Genomic DNA, 7,140 nt, shown 5'->3' on the forward strand with positions numbered 1-7,140 from the left:
GTCAATAAAGAAGAGCTTTTGGGGCAGATAACAGCGGTTATGGTAACCGACCAGCTAACGGATCGAACCGTTTCTTCAAGGGGATATTTAAGGATCCGGTACTGTTCGAATAAAAGGATCTTCAATTGACATCAAATTTAAGAAAATTGCTTTTGGGGATCACCACTTTATTTTCCAGTCTTTATTCTTATCTTTTCCTTATTTTATTTTTGTATTCTACAGTGTTTAGAGATCTCTAATCTCAGACACTCATCTATCAAATTCGGGAATATTTCTCTATTTTCGAATTTTACTTTTTATTGTTGAAAAAACGCATCAACAATTTGGCGACCACAGTGGGAGTCGAGGCAAGATTGCTGATCCTACGTAAACGGAGAGTTTCATACGATTGAGATCTGACCGAATCGTCGGAAGGATCCACATGGCAGGCTCACAGCCTCAATCATCTTCGGCACCGGTGGGAGAAACGGTTTCACCACCTGTCATGCCAAATACAGGAGAAATGCCACAAACACCCGCTGACTGGGTTTCTTATGTTCAACAATTGAACAACCAGCATAATTTGGCCATGCAGAATATGTTGCGCGAGCAACAAAACCTTATTGCAAAATACGTTAAATCATGCGTTATCAAGGGTTACTTTGCAACCCATCCAGACGCCACCAGAACTATCACCATCCAGATTACAGACAAATTTTGTGGGGCCTTCATATGTGGACAACACTTTTCCAAGTGTTATTGCCCCAAGGGTTGACAGAGGCAAGACTCCTCTTACCTACCTGAATAACATTCCGTTGGGTGTTAGGACCGAGCCTACCGACCTCAGAGGGGAAAGATTGGGAGGCCAGGTTCACAATCCCATTCAGGTATTGGATCCTGTCCCACCCAGAGTAGACCCAAAGGATATTGCTCAAGTCTTGAGGGTACATTTTGGAATGAACCCCCAGACGGTCAACAGACCTGCGTACCAGAGGCCATTTCCAGAAAGAATCATCAACGAGCATCCGCTTCCAAGGAATTACAGACCACCCGATTTTCATTCATTTTGTGGAGAAGATGAGGCATCGACTATAGAGCATGTGGGACGTTTCACGGCCCAATTAGGGGAAGTAGGCAATAATTCTTTATATAAATTACAATTGTTCGGGTTATCACTTACAAGGACCATTTTTTCATGGTTTGCAAATTTGCCACCCGGGCAGTTGCTAACCTGGGAAAGTCTGGAGGCAGCATTCCATGCAAGATATTTTAATCCTCTCCCGACAGTCTCACTCACAGATCTTTTTGACACCCGACAGATGCCAGAAGAGACCGCGTATCAATTTATTGAACGGATACGACTCATGAAAGGCAGATGCCCGACAATTATCGAGGAAAGTGAAATGACCAATTTGGCGGTCAGAAACATGCATTCCAGACTTCGGGAGGCATTGACAGCCCATGATGTTCAGGACTTGGCTAGTTTGGCCCCCAAATCAGGGAGATTAGAATCTTTGTTCAGAGAAAAAGATCACAACTTTCGTCGGAACAGGGTACAGCAAATGGCTAGTGTTGATACAGAGATTTATTCGCCAGAAGAAGGAAATATTCTTGAAAAGATGGCAGCCGAAATTGTGAATGGCAAACCGTACATATGTTCGAAACTAAAGCCATTGACAGGAACAGAGGAGAGGGAGCAGCCGACTTTCAATGTATCCAAGGCCGACGAAATCTTCGATATTCTATTGGCGGATGGGCAGATTCGCATTCTTAAAGGGCAAAGTTTGGCAACGAAGGAGGAAATAAAGGGAAGGTCATACTGTAAGTGGCATAATTCCTTTACTCATTACACTAATCAATGCACACATTTCCGAAAGGAAATACAGAAGGCTATCAAAGCAGGGAGGTTCAAATATGTAACAATGGGAGTAGAGCATCAGCCCTTCCCAAAAGTAACTACTGCAATGATCTCTTTGCGGTCTTCACAAGATGTGCAAAGTGATGATGAAGAAGACACCAGACGAAAAGAACGCAAGCCTAAAGAATGGGAATCCAATCAGGAAGTGAAGTTCAAAGTTTGCGGAACTAGAGTGGCAGAGAAATGGGACAAAGAAGATGGGTCGTTCAAAGTAGGATTGAAAGATAAAGTTGTGGTACGGGACCGACCAACACGCAAACCACATCCAGTCCAAGAGAAATGGAGCCGAAACAAGAAGCCTCTGCCAATAGACATAGACCCTCGATTTCCAGGTATGAATTGCACACAAATCCGTAATGCTAAACGCAGGTATGCAGCGCCGCATGGAAAGCGAACAGATAAGGGTAAGGAGAAGAAAGAATCATTACCTAAAATGAAGGACTTGAATGACGAAACAGAGGAGCAAGGGGAGAACAGCAAGCCTATCAAGAAGGCCAAATGTTTTCGATGTCAATTATGCAAACGGATGAATATTGATCCTGAAATAGAAAGTGCAGAGGAAGAGACCCCCGGAATTATTTTCGAATCATTTGCCCCAGAAGAGACAAAATTTTTGCGCAGCAAGATAGTAAAACTTGATAAAGCAGGATTCGAAGTCAGGATGACGGATATGCGATGGTTCGTCGAAGAAGAACCCATTTGTGCAAAGTTCGAAGAGGAGGAAGAACCAGAATGGGCAGCAATGGTTGGCAGACCCCCACCTATGGTTTTTCCACCTATACCAAAGGGAGCAATCCCGCATTTAAAACCACTCAATGTTAACGCTCACATATGTGGTAAGCCGGTTAACAAGGTTTTTATCGATAATGGGGCTGTTTTCAATGTCATGCCCCTCAAAACTTTAAGAAATTTGGGCAAAGAGATTGGCGATTTGTCTCCGGTAGACATCGAAATGACGAGCTTCACAGGACAACCGACCAAGCCAGAAGGGATGATGGTGGCACCCATTGAGGTTGGACCGAAGGTGATTTCAACTGTGTTTTTTTTTTTGTGGATGCCAATACTACCTACTCAGTTTTGTTGGGGCGAGATTGGATTCACGCTTCCAAATGTGTGCCTTTTTCTCTCCATCAACAAATTTTTTTTGGGAAGGAGATCAGGTTTTCACCATGGAAGCCAGTACGAATCCATTCGGCTCTACAGAAGGAGTGGAAGAATTGGTTCTTTATATGGAATATGTACCACCGATTTCACGGACAACCGTGGTAGATGAGTATCCCTGGAAGGGTTATAAGCTCACTACGCAGGGTTGCATGTTTCATTAGAAACAATTTTCTGTTTTATGGCTCTGTTGTTAGCCAAAAGTGAAATTTTACTTGAAGTTAATTTATGGAAGAAATAAATAAATGTGATAAACTGATTAGAAAGTTTTATTTAAACCAATTAATGGTTAGATTACATAATAATAAAATTTCCAACAATAATGTCGGCGAAGAAGAAGGTTTTCGCTGGCCTGATCTCCTGGAAAAGACAGAAAGTTCTCTGTCAAGTCAGGACCCTCTCATTGAATATAACATGGGAACCAAACAGATACCCAAAATGGTCAGGGTAAGTGGTTTACTGACAAAAAGTCAGCAGAAGCGAATGGTAGCGTTAATTCGAGATCACAAGGAATGTCTGGCATGGGATTATTCCGAAATGCCCGGATTGGCGCGCAGTTTAATAGAACATAGGTTGCCTATTAAAAAGGGGTTTAAGCCTTACAAGCAACCACCAAGGAGAGTGAGTCCAGAATTGATGCCCCAGATTAAAGAAGAAATTGAGAAGCTACTAAAGGTTGGTTTCATTAGTCCATGTCGATATGCGGAATGGTTAGCCAATATCGTTCTGGTAACCAAAAAAAATGGAAAGATCCGAATTTGCATCGATTTCAGAGATCTCAATCTCGCAACTCCAAAAGATGAATATGTCATGCCTATAGCAAACATGTTGATCGATTCTGCGACGGGACACCGGATTTTGAGTTTAATGGATGGATACGCAGGGTATAACCAAATTTCATTAGCAGAAGAAGATATACCCAAAACTGCATTCAGGTTCCCAAGAGCATTGGGAATTTATGAATGGACAGTTATGCCATTCGGTTTAAAGAATGTTGGGGCAACTTACCAACGAGCTATGAACACTGTCTTTCATGATCTTATCGGGCGGTCAATGGAGGTATATATTGATGATGTGATCATTAAGTCTACTGACTTTGATTCACATTTGGTTGATCTAAAAAATGCTTTTATTCGGATGAAGCAGTACAACCTGAAAATGAACCCAACGAAATGTGCCTTTGGAGTTTCGGCGGGGAATTTCTTGGGGTTTTTAGTACATGAAAAAGGAATAGAGATTGACGCGAACAAAGCCAAAGCTGTTCTAACAATGCGGTTGCCTCAGTCGGTCAAAGAAGTACAAAAATTTTTGGGAAAGGTGAATTACCTAAGGCGTTTTATATTAAACGCCGCAGGGAAATTAAAACCTATCACAAAATTATTACGGAATAAGGCTACCGATTTTTCTTGGGGTCGGGACCAACAGAAGGCATTGGAGGAAATCAAGGAGGCCTTGGTTAACCCGCCTGTGTTGGTTCCTCCAAGAGGCGACCGACCTCTTTGGTTATATTTGGCGAATAGTTTTGATGTGGTAAGCAGTCTTTTGGTACAAGAATGGGAAGATGGTAAGGAAAGAGCCATTTATTATTTAAGAAAAACTTTCGCAGGATCTGAGTTGAATTACAGTATGCCCGAAAAAATATGTTATTCTTTAGTCTTTGCCTGCACTCGGTTGGAACATTATATTCTGCCAAGAGAAACCGAAGTGGTTTTTAAAATGGATTTGGTCAGACTAATGTTGCACAGACCAACCATGCAAGGTAGATTAATGAAGTGGGCTATTAAGTTGGCTCATTTTGCACTACGCCACCGACCTCTCAAAGCTGTGAAAGGGCAAGTTGTAGCTGATTTATTGGTTGAATTTACAAACGATGGTTCATCAGAAAACAAAATAATGCCATATATTGGCACCAGTCCTTGGAAAATGTTTTTTGATGGCTCCCGTTCGAAAGGAAAGTCGGGAGCAGGGGTGATACTAGAAGGACCAGGAGGCGGCAAAATTAATTTGCAGCTTCAAATGGAAGATATGACGCATAACTCCGCAGAATATGAAGCACTGATTTTGGGTCTGGAAGCACTTATCGCTAAGGGAGTGCAGTCTGTTCTAATCTATGGGGATTCTCAACTTGTTATCAACCAAGTATTGAAAAGGTACGCATGTAATTTTCCCCATTTGTGTATATACCGAAATGTAGTGCTACACTTGTTATATAGAATCGGAGAAGTAGTTTTTGAGCATGTACCAAGAGCGGAAAATCAGTTGGCTGATAATCTGGCTCAAAGTGCTTGTCAGCAGTTGATTGGCAGTCTTGATTCTGGGATTGATTGGAGAACAGAGATTACGGTATATTTGGAATCTCCAAATTCTACTACTCCTGTTCGTGTTCGTTTAAAGGCTTTGCGTTTTCAGCTTATTGATGGGATTTTATATAAAATAACCTTTGAAGGGGTTTTGTTGAGGTGTTTGAGACCTGAGGAATCTATTAAACTAATAGAGGAGGTCCATGGAGGAATATGTGGCGCGCATCGGGCAGGTTTAAATATGCGATGGGTCATCCATCGTATGGGGTTCTATTGGCCGAAAATTTTTTATGATTGTATCAGATTTGCTAAGGGATGTCAAGAGTGCCAGAAGCATGGTCCTTTACATCATTTTCCAACAGTGGATTTGCAGGCAATGGTTAAACCTTGGCCATTCAAAGCTTGGGCGTTGGATGTAATTGGAAAAATTCATCTGGCCTTGTCGAAACAACATTCTTTTATTTTGGTGGCGACTGATTATTTTACCAAATGGGTAGAAGCAGTTCCCTTGAAGAATGCGATGCAGAAAGAAGTGATTGAATTTGTACTCAATCATATCATCTATCGATTTGGAATTCCTCACACTCTCACAACCGATCAAGGGTTGATGTTTTCTGGGGAAAAGTTTGTTGATTTTTTGGCCGAATACAATGTTAAATTACACCATTCTTCACCGTATTACCCACAGGCGAATGGATTGGCCGAAGCAGCAAATAAGATTATTATTGGCATTATCAGGAAAATGGTGGAGGAGAATCCAAGGAAACGGCATACTCTGCTATCTCAGGCATTGTGGGCTCATCGAAATAGTAGAAGTACTTCTACTGGATTCTCCCCATACCAATTAACATTCGGGCAACATGCAGTATTACCTGCAGAATTTGTCGTGCCTTCACCCAGGGTGACCAGTACAACAGCCTATATTGATGAGGTGTATTTACAAAAGATGTGACGACAATTGGAAGAGTTAGATACAGATCGATTGAACGCTTTGGACCAAGTGATTAGGCAGAGTGAGATTAGGGCGAAATATTACGGAAAAAAGGTGGTCCCTAAGTTCTTTGCAGAAGGCGATCTGGTCTGGAAGACAATTTTGCCGACCTATAAGAAGGTAGATCAATTGGGGAAGTGGTCTCCCAACTGGGAAGGTCCTTTCATCATTCATAAGGTAATTGGAAATGGAGCATTTATTTTCATAAACCAAGAGGGAAAAATGGTACATGAGAATATTAATGCTAAGTATCTGAAAAGGTATTACCCTGCCTTTTCAGAACTTTGTCATTAATTATTTAAAAAAGAAAAATATCATAGGGACCCTCTAAAGGGTTCGAACCCATTGGTAAAAGGGTTCTCTAGTCATCAGAAAGGTTAATGGTGTCATCCCAGACTGCCGAGACCGAGACCATTTCAGGTTCTTCATCCAGAAGATCATCCAAATCCAAGCGGTAGCGATCCCATTTGTCTTGCGTGTCTTGAAGATTTTGTTCAGTTCGGGACTTCAAGTCCTGCAAGGACTGGATCTCTCGTTCAGCAAGGACACTCAGTCTGGAGAGCGTTGATCTTTGTGGTTGGAAATCGTTGTTCCAACTAAGGCCTGGGAGAATGGCGGTTACATGATGGTTTATCATGTCAAGATGATGGTCGAGATCCGATATGCGTGAGAGTATGTCGGTATAAGGTTAGTAGCTGGTGGATATATGCTCCATCAGTCGGATGGTACGATGAATGGTTCTCCTACCTCTGCCGGAGAATCTGAATTTGAAATCCAGATGTTTTAGAACC

Source organism: Andrographis paniculata, unplaced genomic scaffold (genome assembly GCF_009805555.1).
Source record: "Andrographis paniculata isolate CXL003 unplaced genomic scaffold, ASM980555v1 Contig87END, whole genome shotgun sequence".
NCBI lineage: Eukaryota > Viridiplantae > Streptophyta > Magnoliopsida > Lamiales > Acanthaceae > Andrographis > Andrographis paniculata.